This window comes from Alligator sinensis, unplaced genomic scaffold (genome assembly GCF_000455745.1).
Source record: "Alligator sinensis unplaced genomic scaffold, ASM45574v1 scaffold122_1, whole genome shotgun sequence".
Taxonomy (NCBI): Eukaryota; Metazoa; Chordata; order Crocodylia; family Alligatoridae; genus Alligator; species Alligator sinensis.
Window position 1 is genome coordinate 476818 of NW_005842685.1, and position 18297 is coordinate 495114.

Consider the following 18297-nt stretch of genomic DNA (forward strand, 5'->3'; position numbering starts at 1 on the left):
CCGAGTAATTAATACCTGTTGGGTTCAATGGTGCTCTTAATTATGGCGCTTTTATGTAAAGTGCCATAGTTAGAGTGCCTCCCCAGCAGGCTGGCTAAACATCTATACACCCTGACTAAACATCTGTATGCACCCTAACACAAGTCACTTTTCACTGTGGGTATATATACTACTGGGTTACACTGATGTAACTATGCCTATGTAAATAAAGCAGTACAGACAAGGCCTTAGACATAGAATTTCACTTTGTCCCATCATCTCTGAGAAGATGATGGGGAAAGGAAGTGTAGTTGTATAACCTAATTGGATTCGAAATTACTCATAAGTAGTTTTGCCACATGGAGGTATTTTAACCCCAGATAAATGTATATACTTAGTTACACTGCAGCTACCTTTTAGACATCCATTATATATCAGGTAATTCTGTTATTCATAGATTGTTAGGGGCTGGAAGGGACCTTGCAGATCATCAGGTCCAGCCCCGCCCCCCTTGCTCTCTAGGCAGCATTAAAGGGAGCTAAATAGTATTAACAATATGTAATCTACTTCATTTTTTAAAATATGATTTGGCAAGCATTACAGCGATCATATCTCCAGCTAATCTCTTATGGTTTTAAACTTATATAGTCTATGTTTATACCCCTCTTGGCTACAAATATTGCCTTATTATCTACTATCTGTGGAATATACCCAGGTGAAAACCAAAATCATTACATTGCATGAAACTTACTGGATCAGATTCTGTATGTGGTGGTGGTGTAGCAGTATGTGGTAGTAGTGTAGCAGTTCTGTCTGTAGACTTGTCACTTGAAGGTTTGTCCTTTGGTCTTTAACTCCATTTGTATCTGATTCTGTGTACAGATAGAACCAGCTTGAAGTTTTGTTGAGACGTGGTATCATTAGAAGGCCCTACTGTTTATGGGAGTATTGATGCACATACATACTTAGTCAGCTTGCTAGCACTGTAAACTGGCTCAGTCAGCTAGTGTCATCAGGAGTTTAACAAAAAACTAAGGCAAGAAGCTAATTTTTTGTAATGTATATATGCAAGTGTTTAACAGCAGGTGAAACCAGGAAATAGCAGTGTTTGCATTCTGCATATTAAATAAAGGTATTTTTCAATATTCAGCTTTAAGTAGCAGTGTGACAGATTTGTTACGTCACATCATTTTATGGCAAAAGTTATCAATTCTTTTTGCAGCTTTATATTTTTCTGTGTAGAGTACATGAGAAATAAAAGCTATGTCCAGATAGAACTTACACTAACTTAGCGAATTGCTTCGTTTCACATTAGTTTAATATTATAAATAGATACTGATAAAACGATGCCTTATATCCTTTCAAATAATAGGATTTTCTAGATTTGTCTAATTTGACCCTGATGTAGGCCATTTGGCTTTAGAAAAGACTCAAATTCCGTTAAATCCCACTTGAAGTTTGTTTTATTTGAATAATATGAGAGCCCTAGAATGTTCTACAAAAATGCCAAAATTACCTGCAATCTTCTTTCAAAAACTTCCACTTTTCTTCTTTTTTAATATATATTTATGCCATTACCACTTTATAACTGTTCGTGTAGTAAATATTTATAAATGAACAGTAAACACAGCTTTCAAAACTAGATGTTTGTGTCCCATATAATTGTGTTGTTTAGAGATTTAAAGGATACATTTCAATAACTTGTGGCTGGTAGGGGTATTGAAGCAATCTTATGCTATATTCTCCTAATGAGTACCTAACTACTCTCTTCAGTTCAAGTCAAAGTGGCAGTTTCCCATTGAGATGCCCCTGCTGTGTCTTTGATGCATTGTTGGATTGCGCACTTCTTTTCACCACAATGCAATTCAACATTCCTTAATGCTTGTGAAGGAAAACTAACATTGAAGAGCTAGCATCCTTGAGTAGACCCCCTGCTTACTATCTAGTGTCTTGGGGGATTTTAGCAGGAGTGGGGATAATTTTTTTTTGTTAGATTGAGCTCTGTATTATGTGAAAAAAAAAATCTGTGAAGGTGTCAGGAAAATTTAGCATCTAAACAACGTGCTGAGGGTTCCTGAGATTCTTGTATGCAGAACTCTATCAAAGATTATTTTCTTTTTTCTTTATTCTTAGAAGAAGATGAAGTCTTTCATTATTACTCCTCTTCCTCCCTCCCTTCTCCACAAATAGAAATAAGCAAACAGAAAGTTGACCAAAAATGAGGTACTGGAAATATGGCAAAGGAAAAGAGTTCTGTTTTCGTCTTTGAAACGACAGCATAGCATACTGTTCCAATATCAGTGACCTTCTGGTATAAAACCTTGTTTTTTCACTGAGCTCCAACAAGGTGGACCCCTGGGCGCACACATGAATCCCACTGTAATAATTTTGAACTACAGAACTGGGGCCTCAATGCCATATTATCCTGAAACACTACTGATTAATCTGTGGTGATCTATTAATCTATTGTTAAACAAATTTCTTCCAGACCTCAAGAGAACATCCTAGTTCCATTTTTTAAATTGTCATTTTGTTTGTCATTTTGCACTGCACATGGATATCTCAGCTGATGTAAAGGTTTTCACAATTACATTTCCATGTGGACAAGATAAGGTGAAAATAATTGCTGTCTAAATTAGTAAACAAAATAGTATAAACATATTGTTCTTGAAGAAATCAGTTGCAGTCTTATTCATTCACTAAAGATAAAATGGAGAAAAAGCCATAACAAAGCTTGCATTAAGTGGATAGAAAGAGAAATGCAGGTATGGTCTTCAAAGAAGATGCCTTAGGAAATCATTTAGAAAGATAAAACAATTTAAAAACCAGATCTATTTTTTCCATTAATCTGACAGACATCGAGAAATTAAAATAATCCATCACCAGAAGCTTCATAAAGTTCCATCTGAAGGGTTGCAGGGGAGGAGAGCAAATGTCAGCCTCTATATTTATGCCTTCAGGCAGTCCTACCCAGGTGACTTTTTTGATCAGACTTGTTTTCAAGGTTGCTAGCTCAATTTTTCAGTGCTCTTCAAAAGTCTTAAATATAGTATTGTGCCTGTCAGTATCTTGAGACCGTTGATTAATACGTGTCTGTCTAAATATATTGTAGATTAGGCAATGTTAGATATTTTCCCTGATTTGTTTAGAGTTTTTTGATTGATTGATTCAAGATAGTTTAATAGGCCACTTCTCCCAGTGAGTTTAAGGCAAACATGCACAGATCAAAATTCCATGCTGTGAGTGTCTGAAAAGCTGGTAGGACTAGGTGGCAACTAGGGTCCCTATCATGCAATAAATTAGTGATTCTCAACCAGGGTGCTATGGCACCCTTGGGTGCCTTTCCAGGGTGCCACACAATGTTAGCACTTTTAAGTATGAAAACATGATTCACAAGATAAATCACCATAAACAAGGCTTCATGTAGGAGTCCATAGTGTTAAAAACTTTCTGTCCTATTGTGGTCTTTTTGGGTACAGACAGAAGTGCTTCTTCATCTTCAGCAATCCCTCGAGGTCAAGGATGATTGTCTTATTTGTATGTCTGAAGATGGATGATTATGCCTATCCGAGACTGAAAGATTACTGCAGCTCGGACATGTGTTTCCATATGAGGTTGGTGGTACTGGATTCTTGATTTGGTCTGTAACACACTGTTTCTTCTGCTCCTTCTTTTCCATCTCCTGTTGTTGTTGTTGTGAGGTTTCAAAGTACTGAGATTCCTGCAGCAGACTCTTCCTCCATTTGGAGCAGTCCTAAGCAATAGTCTTCCATGAGTTGATGTTGATGTTACAGGTTTTCAAGTTGGCCTTGAGGATGTCCCTGAAGTGCTTTCTCTGCCCTCCTCTTGAGCATATGTTTTGGGCGAGCTTGGAAAATAAAATTTGCCTTTGGAGTCTGGAGTCAGTTGTACGGATATCATGACTGGCCCAATAAAGTTGATAGGTGATCATTGCCTCCATACTTGTGGTGTTTGCTTGCATAAGGACACCAGCGGTGCATCTGTCTTCTTACTGGATTTGGAGGATCTTCCGCAGGCAGCGTTGATGGTACTTCTCCAACAACTTTAAATGTCTCCTGTATGTTGTCTGTCTCAGCTCCGTACAGCAAGGTGGGGATCACAACTGCTTGATAGAAGTGAGCTTAGTTTAGGATCTGATGTCGCGATCTTTGAACACCCATTTCTTCAGGTGTCCAAAGGCTGTACTTGCGTATTTGAGGCAATGTTGGATCTCTTCGTTGATGTCAACCTTCTGTGAGAGATGACTTTTAAGGTATGGGAAATACTCAGTGTTCTCCACAGTCTCATCGTGGATCTGGATTACCGGGGCTGGGGACTGTTCATTAGGAGTTTGTTGGTAGAGGACCTTTGTCTTCTGAATGTTAAGTGTCAGTCTTATTTTTTTGTATGCCTTGGTAAAGACATTGATGATTTCCTGAAGGTTTGCTTCCAAGTGAGCACATACTACAGCATCATCAGTGTACTGGAGCTCGATGATTGTGGTCAGGGTGGTCTTGGTTTTGGTTTGGAGTCGAAATGAGGTAGAACTGGTTAACATCCATTCAGTAGTTTTGCTCCACTCTGGCTGGAAGTTTGTTGGTGGTCAGATGTAGCATTGCAGCAAGGAATATGGAGAAGAGTGTTGGAGCGATAACATAGCCTTACTTAATCCTGTTTTAAACTCAAAGGGATCTGTGATGGATCCATTACTGAGAACCACTGCTCACATACCATCATGGAGCAGGCAGAGAATGGTCTATTTAGGTGCAGACAGAAGTGCAGCTCTACAGGAAGTGCTATGATTTACAGCGATTCCTGGACCCAACAGATGTTCACTGTTGGGTTCCAGGGTTTGGGGGATTCAGCTGCAATCTGGAGCTGCTGCAAATCTGCAATCGCTCTCTTAGCCCTGCCCCTCCCCTCTCTCAGCCCCAGGTCTGTCTTCAGAATGGGAGTGGGGGAAGGGAGAGGAGGGAGTTTGGTCTGGGGTTTTTTCAGCTGGCATTCGGGCTGCGGGGGGTTTTGGGGGGGCGTTGGGGGGGGGGGGGGGGGGGGGGAGGGGAAGGGAGGAACGGCTCCTATCCACCTGCCCCACTCTCCAGTGCTGGCTGAACAAATTCCAGACCAGCTCCCTCTGCTTGCTCCCTTCCCCCACCCCCTCCCATTCTGAAGACAGTGCCAGGAGCAGGGCTGAGCTGCATCAGCCCAGTTATGCTCCCTGCATGCGCAGACAGATGTTAATGAATGTGCTGTGCTTTGGAGTGTCATCTGAACCCTCATACAATGAGGTTTCAGTTTGTCGCAGGATCGGGCCCTTTTAAAACACTCTGCAGCTGTGCAGTTGTGTTTGGTCATGGTTGTAGAGTACTTTCAGGGGCCAAATTGGGCTAAAATAGTCACTCCTTTCTGCGCCTTTTGAGTCCTTTGCAACAGAAGAATTGCACTTTTATCTGTAGTTGAAAAGTGAGTGAAAACTAGGAGCTAGCTTTTTCCAAGGGGTGTTTTGAGTCTAAAATGGTTGAGAACCACTGCGGTAAGTGTGCATAAATGGGCTTCATTGCCAATATTTGTGCTTGTATCAAGTTCACTGAGGGAGGATGGAGAAGTATAATTTTCCCCTCCATCTTTTAGGGAACATAATTTATTTAGATGGATATTTTTAAATGATCTACTTCTGAGACCATTATTTGCTACTCAGAGTATTCTGCTTCATTTGAGAATAAGGATGCAGCAGCATTGATCTCAGCTTAGTTTGGAGTATCCTCAAACTGAGGAATGTGAGCGCCTGAGATTGATATTCTCTGATGCATGTAAGCCAATATAAGAAACATGAGAACATGTTAAAATGAACTTAGGATGTATGCCTTTTCTTTCCAGTTTTAAAATTTCAAGTGCCAGTTCCATGTAGACAGCTTCACCTTCCATAGAATTATTATTTCTGGAGAAGTAGACTTCAACTTTGAAGCTAATATTGTGATTGCAAGATTTATGGTAAAATTTCCCAAAGTATCTTGATTCCATTGTCAAAAGTCAGAAATAGACTTAGATTTTCTGAAGATCAGGCTTCCAAGTTACCTTTGAAAACTTAGGTTTCATAAGGATGTTTGAAAATGCTTGGTGTTTTTGAGATTAGCATGGCTGTTTCTTAATTTGATAACTGTGAACAAAACATGCAGTATTCAGTCAGCCAGGTGTGTTCTTGACACCAGAGTTACATTCCACTAGATCTAGTATTGCCTTAGATCTAGTATTGTCTTATTTGGTTAGGTGGTTGAGATGGTAAAAGAGTGTTTTTATTTCTTTCCTTTTCTTATCTTCCTCACCATTTTATTTATTCTCATTTGAATTGTCTTTCCTATCGCTGAATCACTCCTTGCTTTGTCTTTCTTTCTTTCTCTCTCTTCCTCTTGCTGTATCTCAGCTTCTTGGGGTGTAGGTTGTAGCCGTGTTGGTCTAAGGACATAGGCAGCCAAGGCTCTTTGGGTAAAGTTGATATCTTTTATTAGATATAATCTAATAATATAATATTAAATAAAACTTTTATTGATCATTTTAGTTGGTCTAATAAAAGCTGTTGAATTTACCCAAAGAAACTTGCTTGTCTCTGGGTTTGGGCACTTGATGTGGCTGACAATAACATTTCATACTGTGGAGAGCAATATTTGTATATAGCCCCAGAAACACAAATCAACCTAGCATATTAAACGCTTACACGCATGCATATACACCTTTTGGAACCAAGAGTTCTAGTTTTTTGTATGTATACAGTTAGTACTTTTTAATCTTCAAAGGACTGTTAAAGTGATTTAATTCATATTGCACCCTTCTGAGGGTAGAGAAACTGAGGAAGCTTCCCAAAACTATGAGATGTGTTAGAAATGTTGACTAGATCTAAAGAATTCCTGGCATTGAGTCCTTGTCTTCCTCACACAATGAAGTTTACAGGGGGGACAGTTTTATATGAGGGTAGAGGGATTAAGTTGCTTGATTTTTTTTTTTTTTTCTCCCTCTAGTATCTCCACTGACTTTAGGAGCCTTGTGTTCTGCTTCCGTTCCTTCACTACAGCTAACCAGCTTCTATCTTTGGTTGCCTTTCTCTAGACCAGTCATGTTATGATAGCGTATAGAAGCATTTTTCAACCAGGGGTGCTGCCACATCTTTTGGTCTAGGGACAGAAGTTGCACACAAACTGGTTTAAATGATCAGAAATGGGTTTAAACCTGTAACAGAATATAAGTTCAGTGTACATAAACCAGTTTCAAAATGGCCAGTTTCAACCTGGTTGAATGTAGTATCAGACTTAACTGATTTGGATCAAACTGGTTTATGGAATTTCTGTGCCAGACCCCTTCCTGGTTTAAGCTAAACCAGAGTCCTCCAGCATCCCAGCATGCGCTGCAGCCCTGGGCTGGGCTGTGCTCTCTGCTCCCAAGAGCAAGGCTGGCCCTGCCCCTCTGCTGTCTAGCTCGAGCAGGGGCATGGGTGTGGGCAGACACATCCCAGCATGGCTCCACTAAGGCAAAGTGGGCAGGGAGGAGGTTAATTTCTCCCCCCCCCCCCCCCCCCCCGGCGGGTCTGCCTGTCTACAGGTAAACGGCAGTGCCTGGGGCTGGCAGATCCCAGCTGTGGTCCCCGGGACAGAAGGGACGGAGGAAGGAATTAACACCCTTCCTGCCCCCTTTGCCTTAACAGGGCCATGCTGGGACAGTGTCTGGCTATGCCCCTGCCCCCACTGCTGTATATATTAGTTTTTGAAACTAGGTGTCCCTCTGGTCCCAAAGTTATGGAGGAGTGCCTCGAGTCCAGTGAAGTTGAGAACAGCTGGCTTAGATGCAACTGTTATGGGGCAGGAAAGCAGGTCTCCAAGTGCATAAAAACCCTGAGAATGTTTTGTTTGTTTGTTTCTTTCTTTTAAATAGGCTCATTTGGGGCTATTTACAAAGTCCCATTTTACGGAGTGGAGGGCAGGGTAACAGAAACACTTGAACAATGATCATTTTAGGAATACTGCCAGTTTTTTAAGGAGCATTGCCAGATTTTTAAGGAAGCTTGCTAATTAAGTAAAATTATCTGACTCTTAAGCTCATAAATTGTGGGTTTCTTTTCATGATTACTTGTATCATTATGCTACCTAGGAATGTCCTTACTGTTCTCAATATAAAGAATAATGAAGAACAAAGTCTGGGAGACCTTCTTGATAAGAATTACTGAGCCCTTAAGGAAGATTGCTTTTAGAATAAAATCCAAATCAAATGCAGCAAATCTTGTCTATGCTATAAAGCAAGTGGAGTCTGTCAAACCACAATACATTACTTGGGCATGTTGCGCAAATTGTATGCATGCCCCTTCCTGATCACTATGACAATCTGCTGATATTCTGACATGCTGATTGCTGCTATCAAAGGTCTTTGTTCATATGGTTGTATCTGTGTGAGCAGCCTTCAAGGGCTTCACTGAGATCCATCAAAGTCAATCTATTGATGAAAGATTATCTTGTGGCATTTGGTCCTTAGTTGATAGTAGACACTTCTGTATTAGACTGTTAAATTATCCAATCAGCTCCATATATACAATTGCACTGTTTGACTTGTTTCCTTTTATCTACAGCTGTATTTTAAATTATTGATGAAATCAATAGATTCTGGCACTTTTCACATATAAAAGCGTAAACATGAGAGGATGACCAATTTTGACTTTATGCTGTATAACCTGAGATATATCAGTTAAATCTTCCTTATCCCTTCTCATTTAAAAAAAAGTGAATAGTCTTCATTCTCAATAATCTCTCTTTGGCTCTGAAAAAAAAATCTGCTCAAATTCAATATGAAAGGTTAATACTTGGACCTGGAAGGAGATTTAAACAGAATAGTGTAGTTAGTCGGGTTTTTTCATGCTTTTTATGCTCTTTTTCTCCACTTAAAACCTTAGATTCCATTAATCCACAGCAATTTTCATGGAGGGAAAATGGTCTTAAGACTTAAAGCAAAAGAAATGTTTGTCAATACAGCAAAATCATTTTTGCCTCTGTCCAGCCAGAAATAACACAAATTAATGATATATTTAAATCTATTTCTTTTTTCTGTCTTTTGTTTTAATACCAAAGAGTGTATTTATAAATACATATAATATTTGTTGCAGTGTACCTTTTTTTTTTCTTTCTAGGTAAACCACTCAGTGGGATTTTCTTCTGTCTTAGAGGAAAATCTCGACTCATTTTCATCCCATGGTGAAACCAAACAATGGCATGAGGGATTAAATGATAGATTTCAATAGAAGTATGCTGCCTATGATAATCTTTTGTTCTGAAATCACTGAAGAAGAACTTATTTTTGTCAAAAAGACAGCACTTAAGTTAATTGCTCCATTAGAAAGATACACTAGCTCTTTCTGAGCCTTCCATGTGTAGCTACTGAAGTTTGAAACACCTGCAGCAAAATCTGGGGAAAAAAGCCATTACTCTACATAAGGAAAAATAAAAAGCTCAAGTTCAAACTATTATCAATGACACTGTGTTATAGATAGCTGGAGCAGACCTAAGAGAGTTGGCTACTGCTCCATGTAGTAGTGCTATCCAAAATATCATACAAAAATCTTTGTACACTAATTTAAAAAGTGTCTTGTTTATTCAGAGGCAACTGTGTATGGTATTTGTTCAGAGAATGGACTCCAATCAATTGCAAACCAGCCAACAGCTGATTTATCCTCAGAAAGAAACATTGCCTAATATAGATCATAAAAGCCAAACATCAATGGGACAAAGTGCTAAAGATAAACAGCTCAATCCTCAACTGTTCAGGCTTCTCAATAAAGCTACTGATCTACAAATTTGGGGTGGGACTCAACTGTTTCCACCTGCAGGCTAGTTTTAGGTCCTTGCCTCTTTTACATGGTGAGGTGCTGATATGTAGTTTGACCTTCAGTGCCCCTAGGAACAAAACACTGGCTTTCTTATGTCCCTAATCAATCAGTTCTTCTGAAGCTTTTCTTTATAGTAATCAAGGGAGAAAAAGGAAGACTGACTGCTCTCATTTTACAGAGATGGTGAATGCAGAGAGACTGCAGAGAGTGTTATTGACTCTTTAAAGGCGTACCAAGGTACTCTGCCATTCTGCCTGTAATTGACTCATAGTTGCTTATTATACTGAATCTTATTTCAGTGTAAGGGTTTAATTTCAGTAACTTACGCTGAAGTGGCGCTATGAAACAGTTGATACCACATAAGCAGTACTTTTATGGCACAATTTTTGATAAGTTTCCATGGACACAACACTATTATTTAGCAAGGGTATCAAAGTTCATTCTTCAGCTGATCATTTAAAACTCTATAAATATTATGCTCTCCATGAGATACAAAATGTCAAACTGTTGTTTGGAGAGTCAGATCTTACCACTTTCCTATTTTTTTTAATTGTTCCCCTATCAGTAGTGTTTTCAATGTCAAAATATAACCCACAGCATATTCAAATTAAAAAAATAATGGTAGCTGCAAACATTTGGGTTATCTTGACTGCTTAACTTGACTTGTGAATTGTCTCTTGTAGGGCTAAGTACTCAATTTCACCGATGTAATTGGCTTTACAATTATTTCACCCTACCTGAGGTTCTGATCCATAGTGCCTAAAATGGTGGTGCTATCTGATTATTTCATTGTTTCTTCAAAGTCTTAAGAAATATATTTAGCACCTGTAAATCAGTTATAGAGAAGTAGTTATCTGTGTTAGTTAGGGTTACCATATGTCTGGGTTTTCCTGGACATGTCCTCCTTTTGGATTCTCAATCTCAGTCTGGGTGTTTTTTTTAAATATGATCAAATGTCTGGGATATTGGTCAGCTCAGCTTCAAAGTATTTCCCAGCACCTCCTGGCTTGTCCTAGCAAGAAACTGCTTGGGGCTGGGAGGAGGGTGATTGGAGGTAAGGTGTGCACACAGATGGCTGGCATGTAGCTAGTCCTAGCAGCTGGATACAGGTAAGCCTGGTGGGGGGCGGGGATTGGAGGGCCAGGGCTTGGGGACTATCCAGTGTGTATGCATTACACGTGCACCTTCAGTGGTGGAAGGGGGCAGGGGGGCCCTTTGGGAATAGCAGAGAGCTGTGAGGTCTGGCCAGCAGCACCAGGACCAGGAGAGGCAGATTAAGATTTTTATAGGCCCTGGACAAGAAGAGGATTGGGGGGGACTCTCTTTCTTCCCCACAGGAAGGGAAGTGCCTCGTTTTGTGGTGCTACTGTGAAGGTATGTGACCCAGTTCTCATTCGCTCACTGTAGAGTTACAGTGAGCAATGTAAAGTAAATAAGAAGAGGACTTATTTGTATACTTTTCAGTACATTATATGCAAATAAGTATGCAAATAAATCATATTCACTTTATATTGCTTACCATAACTGGGTAGTACACGAAAGAGCTGGGTCAAAATTAAAGAATAATTATCATATATTTGGCAACACTGAACCCAGGCATTGGAGGACCTGCAGGCATCCAGGGGCCCCAGATTGGCAAGGCCCCCGGGCCTGGGACCCACTGGCCGTGCGTTAATCCACCTATGGGGGCTGGTGCCTTTGCCCTTGGGTGGGGCAGCTGGGAGATGATGCTGCAGGGCTGGGGCGAGCAGGGGCCTGTGGGTTGGGAATGAGGGACACTGTGGGGGTGGGAGAGGCTTTGGCTTGGGCGTGGGGCACCAGAGGGGTGGGGGACTGTGGGTTGGGAGTGTGAGGCACTGGCAGCACCAGGGGGTTGCGGATCAGGAGTGAGGGGCACCAGCATGGCCCAGGGGGGCACGGTACTGAAGTTTGGGAGTGAGGGGCATTGGCAGGGCTGGGGTCTGGGTCAGGAGTGAGGGGAAGCAGCAGGGCTGAGTTGGGGCTGTGGCTTGGGAGTGAGGGACAACAGAATGGGCAGAAGCACAGCACCGGCATATCACTGCTTCCTCACAGTCATATACCCTTCCCCCCCATTCCCCTGTATGCGACTATGAATCTATTTCACTGTCAGGGTGGCTAGGATCTGGAACTAACTTCCAAGGGAAGTGGTGCTGGCTCCTACCTTGGGGGTCTTTAAGAGGAGGCTTGACAATTACCTAGCTGGGGTCATTTGAGCCCAGTTTTCTCTCCTGCCCAGGTTGGACTAGTATATCTACAAGGTTCCTTCCAACCCTACATCTATGAATCTATGACGGGTGTCCTCTTTTTTGGAACTGAAAATATGGTAACACTACTGTTAGTCTGAAACCAAGCAGAAGACAGGGCAGGGTGGTACCTTATAGACTAACATGTTCAGGAATGCAAATGCTTTTGTAGGCAACAGCCTAATTCATCAGGTGCTATAAATGGGCATACATCTGATGAAATAGGCTCTTGCCTATGAAAGCTTATGCATTTCTGAATGCATTAGGTACCACAGCTCTAGCCAGAGTGGAAGAGTACCTTGAAGCATTTTTAAAACTGACTAGTTATTTGACCAAGACCACTTGTGTGCATAAACCTAAGCACATGCTTAAGTGTTCGTCAGACAGGAATCTCTACAATGCTTTTGTGTAGTAATGATGTAAATGCTGCAAATTACCCAATGGTATGATCTTTGAAAACTTTATTTCTGAATGTTAATTTGAAATGAAGCTTTTATCAGATTATCACTTTAGCTATAGTATGGTTCTTTTTGACGTAATGCTTCACTACATAAGAAAGTTGTGAAGCCATCAAAATGAAAACCACATCACATGAAGATGCTTAACCTTGTTATTCCCATAGGAAAGTTGGTACTGTTTTTGGTTGGTTGGTTTCTGAAGGGAGTGTGTGTATGTGATAGCCTTCTGTTGCATTGATTTGTTGATGGTTAGTTTCACTGCAGGGCTGCTCTGAAGAGTGCTGACACATAGCCTCCCCCATTGGCTCTATAAGAACATTAGTTCTCATAAAAGCAGCAAAGTTGAATATGCAACTGAAGAGGTGATAGGCAGGCATGGTCATAGACATAAAGCAGAAGGAAGAAAAGAAGTGCATACAAACGTGTTTCTGTTTTGTTGTTCTTGGATACTTAAAAACACAGCTTAGAAGTAGAAAAGTTAATTTAAAATATTTTAAAGGTTTAGAAAATTTAAAAATCAAAACTAATTCTCTTTCTTTTTCTCTCTCTTTTTTTTTTAACTATTAAGTAGGCAAGGATTTCTTTCTCCTCCACAAAGATTGCAAGAAATTGTTTTCTAATGGAATGGTAATGGCAGTAAGATTTGTACTGGCCAGCAAATAAAACAAAAATATTCTATAGTCCTTGCAATAGAGGTATGTAAGGTAATAATCTTGGAAAAATTAGTTTACTGTGGCCTCAGTCTTTCAGTAATCTCTACACAGATGCTGAGAGTTTCCTCTTGTAGAGATGATTGCATTATTAATTTATCTGTCCAGGCAAAACAAAAGTGACCAGTAAGATATGTAACCTGCTTGTAATTTTAGAGGGAGACTGTTCACCAGCAGTGAAGCTTGTAATACTTTTTTAATTTTTAGGTATTAATTTTAAAAAAGAATCTCCTTCGAATAATCTTACCATACTTTGAGAATACATACATGACCTTCTTCCCCAAAACAACCAGGGATCTGCTCAATAGGTGATTTTGCGGATTTTGTGAAGATCATGAAATTGGGCATTATCTGGGAAATCCAGGAAATAAAATACTAAGAATAAAATGCTGGCTCCCCAGTGTGAGCCAGCAGTCCCCATGGCTGCTTCAACCCAGCCTCGCAGCCTGCCAAGGTGGTGGGGAGGGGAAGCCACCAATGTGAATGGGAGCAGCCAGGATGGTGCCTGTCCCCCTGCCCCTTGCTGCTGACTGAGAGGGCTGCCCATTGTGTGGCCACACCCCACTGCCAACCAGTGGCAAGGGGTAGGGCTACATGATGGACAGCCCTCTCGGCCAATCAGCAGCAAGGGGCAGGGCTACAAAGGCCTCTTGGCCAGTCAGAGGTGTGGGGTGGGGCACCTTGATAAGCGGCTGGTCCTGCGATCGGGCCACAAAATTGGCCACCTGCCTCCTTGATTTCAGTAGGTCCCTACTAATAACATTTGGGTAGCTGCTCCAGCAGGAAATTTTGGAAGGAGGTGTCTGATCATAATAGATACGTGAAAGGAGCTGTATATTTGTTATACAGAAGGATATTGGATGATGAAGGACCACAGTAAGGGAATTGGGATACTTAGTCTAGGAGAGGGATTTAAAACTCTGTTTTAGGAGGTTCAGAGGGAAATGACTTGCATGGTTCCTCTGACCAAATAGTTAATTCACAGTTATATAGAAACAGAGCTTTTAAGTTTTTTCTTTCTTTGAATTAAGCACTGTGGCTTCTTCCCGTGGTGGCAGTCAAGTGCCTGAGTGAGAGCCATGGTGCTGAAGCTCCTGCAGCACTGTGGGAAGAAGCCTGGCACTGCATTTTTTTTTTTTCTGCAGCACAGCAGCCAAGCATCTGGGATGCTGGCCCTCTTCTTCTGGGATGCTGGGTCCTGGACTAGCTGGAGTGGGTGCCACATGGGTTGGACCCAGCACGGTGTGGGGAGATGGGTCCATGGGCCTGATCTGACCTGCAGGGCTGGCCCTGTGCCATTCATTTGGGCCATGGACTGGTCCTGTACCACTGATCTTGTGAATGGGGCCAAATGATTTTGACACCCCTGTTCTATAACATCCATGTTGGCAGGGCTCAAAATGCTCTCTGAGTAGGCCCAGCTATTAAAGGGTCTGTAGCTGCTGGCAGGAAGTGTGGGCATGCCTATGGGTACCTTCTATTGGCTGCCACCTGGTGGCAAAAGCCTTCTTTTGGTCAGGGAGCTGGTGTTCTACCAGTAGAAAAAAGAGTTTCTGCTACCAGAGGGGAGGTATGAGTGTAGCTATAGGCACAGTTTTGCTGGCTGAATTGAAGTGGCCCAGTGAATTACAAAGGGCCATGAATACACTTTCCATTTATATATCAGGCAGTTTAATTTGGCATGGGGAAGAGCTCTACTCTGTAATGCTGTAAATTGTTTGTAAAATCATATTTTTTCTTGCAATTATCACTAGGTTTATAGAAAAATAAGCAGTAAACCACAATATTTATTTTGATCTTTTTCTCTGTAATGGTGAGTAGAGTAAATAGCTTGGGCAGAGTGGATTTTGAGGGAAGGAATCGGTCTTCTCAGAAACAGCAGTGTGGTTTGTTTTGTTTTTTTTAAGAGAAGGTAAATTAGCATTAAATAAAGTCAAGTCATGAAATCTATCTTTTTACTAATTAATTGTCAGCAATGCCTAGATATCTCACCAACCTGAGGGCCTCATTTAAAGAGTAAGAGAAAGACATATCCTCAAAACTTCACAAACTAAAAAGAGCATGGGAGGGCATAAATATTTTATTACATATGTAGGGCAGGGACAAACTAAGTGGCTGGCTCAGTTGCACAGTAAAAGTTGTTGAAAAATTGGAAGTTGCATTCCGATCTCCTGGTTAAACAGCCACAATGCCATCCCTTCTCTCCACACCACCATTTCTACTGTGCTTGCCTCAGGTTTCTCCATGTATTAAGAGAAATGAATAGCAGAATGTTTATTGAATATCAAATATTATCAGACATCTCTTTCCATCATAGCCAAAGACCTTTATATAACGATCCTGCTGTACCTACCTTACCTCTGTTTTTGTCCCCTTATCACCTGTACTTCTTAAACATGCAAGAGTGTCAATAGACCATACCCCAGTGCAAAGAAAAGATAACATGTTCAAGTTTGCATGTACTAATTGTAAAGAATGTCATTTAGTGTTAAGGTTATCACAGGCTAATGATCAATGGGACATAAAAGGTTAATACCCTTTCTAAGGTGCACTGCTCAGACTTGCTATTAGAGGGCTGGTGAGTAGGGGTGTGTCTGAGCCCAGATGCCTGGCCTCTCCCTGCTCTGGAGGCAGGGGGGATGTTATTTAAAAGCATTTTTATTTGATTGAAGTTAAATAAGAGAGATTAAAAAAGAGATCAATAATAAAGACTGTAGACTCTCACTTGGTTCAATACATTTGTGGGTGGTGGGAGAGGACTAAGCCCTGGAGCTCCCCTACCTAAGTCCCCAGCACAGCTTGAGGGTGGGGGAGGCCAGAATAGGCTGCAAGGGGGATGGTTTGGCAGGGGAGCAGTTTTTAAAGGGGAGGGCTGAGGATCCCATCCATAGTTTCCTCCTGGCTGGAGTGGTGGGGGTAGGTTCTGGGTGCCACAGGCCCATGGTAGCCCATACCACTGGCTGGCTATTTGCCCACTGCCAAACTCATTATCATTCTCACCCACTGCCAAACTCCCTGTCCCCTCTGTGGAAGCCAGGGACAACTCCTATTATAGGGTTGCAAGTGGGGACTGAGGGGAAGGGAAGTGGTGATCTGACATTCCACCCCACTTGCTGCCTGACCCTTCTGTCCCATCACAAGGAACAGGGCTGAAGCCTTGGCTGGGGCCAGTAGCACCTCTCCTTCTGCAATCTTCCCAGTTCCCGATCCAAGTTTAAAGGGACAGTATCTTCCCTTGCAGCAGCTGAATGACTGCAGTTATTCAGGGGAGCAGGAGAGTAGTGGGCATGCAGTTGCTGAGGAGCCCCCCAGCCACCCAGGTTTCCTCCTGGGACTTGCTAACTGCCATAGAGTTCAGGAGGGTGGAAAGCTTGTGCTTGGAGCAGTATAGAGGGAAATGCTGGGAATGGTGCATTCTGGGGTGTTGGAAGACTTCAAACTGGTCATGTTATATCAGTGGAATGTGCAGAAGTTTGCTTAAAACTGGCTAGTTAACACCAATCAGTGATAATCCTCCCCTGAAGTGGCATGACTTTAAGATGCCTAAAGGGCTTTTCGTATAATTAGTTAGTGAGCCTGAATTTGCAAGCTTTCTGGTTTTAAATACTCTTAAAACCTAATTACAACATGTAATTTCACCCTAAATTAAATAAGAACACAGTTGTCTTTAGGTAGTAAATACTATTACAGCGCCTTGCCACTAGGTGGTGAGGAGCAGGTCAAAATCTGTTTGCATTTAGAAAATGACTATTCTGGAATAAAGATGGACAGATAAAACATAAATCAGTATAATTTAAACAGTAGAGTTTTACCTCTTATTCTTGCAGGAGTAATTCTACAATGGAGCATGGATCTAAATTCATAAAATCAGAAAATTAGGGTTGGAAGGGACCTCAGGAAGTTATTTAGTCTACCACCCTTCCCAAAGCAGGACCACCCCCAACTATATCGTCCCAGGCCCAAGGCTTTGTCTAGCTGGGTCTTAAAAACCTCAGGATGGAGATTTCACAACCTTTCTGGGTAGCCTGTTCCGGTGGTTCACTATCCTCCTAATGAGAAAGCTCTTCCTTATATCTAACCTAAATTTCCCTTGCTGTAACTTGACACCATTGCGCCTTATCCTGTCATTTGCCATCACTGAGAACACAGTCCAGCTCCATCCTCATTTGAACCTCCGTTTAGGTAGTTGAAGGCTGCTATTAAAACCCCCCTCAGTTTTCTCTTTCCCAGATTAAATAAGCCCAATTCTCTCAGCTTCTCATAAATCCAGCCCCCTAACCATTTTTGTTACCCTCTGCTGGATTCTCTTTCTGTAGTGTGGGGCCCACAACTGGACACAGTACTCCAGATGTGGCCTCACTTCCTTCAGTCTGCTGGCAACACTTCTGTTAATGCAGCCCAGTATGCTGTCAGCCTTCTTGCCAATAAGGGCACACTGTTGGCTCATCTTCAGCTAAATGTCCATTGTAACCCCCAGGTCCTTTTCTGCAGAGCTGCTGCTTAGCCATTCGGTCCTCCACCTTTACCGGTGCATGGGATTGTTCTATCCTGATTGCATGACTTTGCATTTTTCCTTATTGAACCTCATGAGATTTCTTTTGGTCCAGTTCTCCAATTTCTCCAGGTCTCTCTGAATCCTAGCCCTACCCTCCAGCATATCTACTATTTCCCCCCAGCTTGGTGTCATCTGCAACCTTGCTGAGGGTACACATCATTCCATCTTCCAAGTTGTTGATGAAGAAATTAAAGAAAACTGGCCCCAGGACCAACCTCTGGGGCACTATGCTTGATACTGACTGCCAGTTAGACACTGAGCCATTGATTACTATCCTTTGAGCCAGGCGATTGAGCCGTTTTCTGTCCATCTTATAGTCCATTCATCCAGCTCATACTTCCTTAGATTGCTTATGAGAGTGTTGTGGGAGACTGTATCAAAAGTCCTGCTAAAGTCAAGGTACATCATGTTTACTGCTCTCCCTGCATGCACAGAGCTTGTCATCTTGTCATAGAAGGCAAACAGGTTGGCC

The 18297-nt window shown here is 41.7% G+C and overlaps 1 protein-coding gene across 5 annotated transcripts in view; it reads left to right on the forward strand.

Moving 5' to 3' along the window:
- Window positions 1-18297, forward strand: part of XRCC4 (X-ray repair cross complementing 4) — a 322167-nt gene that overhangs the window by 13949 nt on the left and 289921 nt on the right. Inside the window, exon 1 of one of the 5 annotated variants that reach the window (XM_025215924.1) lies at window positions 3477-3593. The exons of the other annotated variants lie outside the window; for them this stretch is intronic. The gene's annotated coding sequence lies outside the window, so the exon portion shown is untranslated. Of the gene's footprint in view, window positions 1-3476; window positions 3594-18297 lie in introns of those variants that run through there. 5 annotated transcript variants of the gene reach the window in all.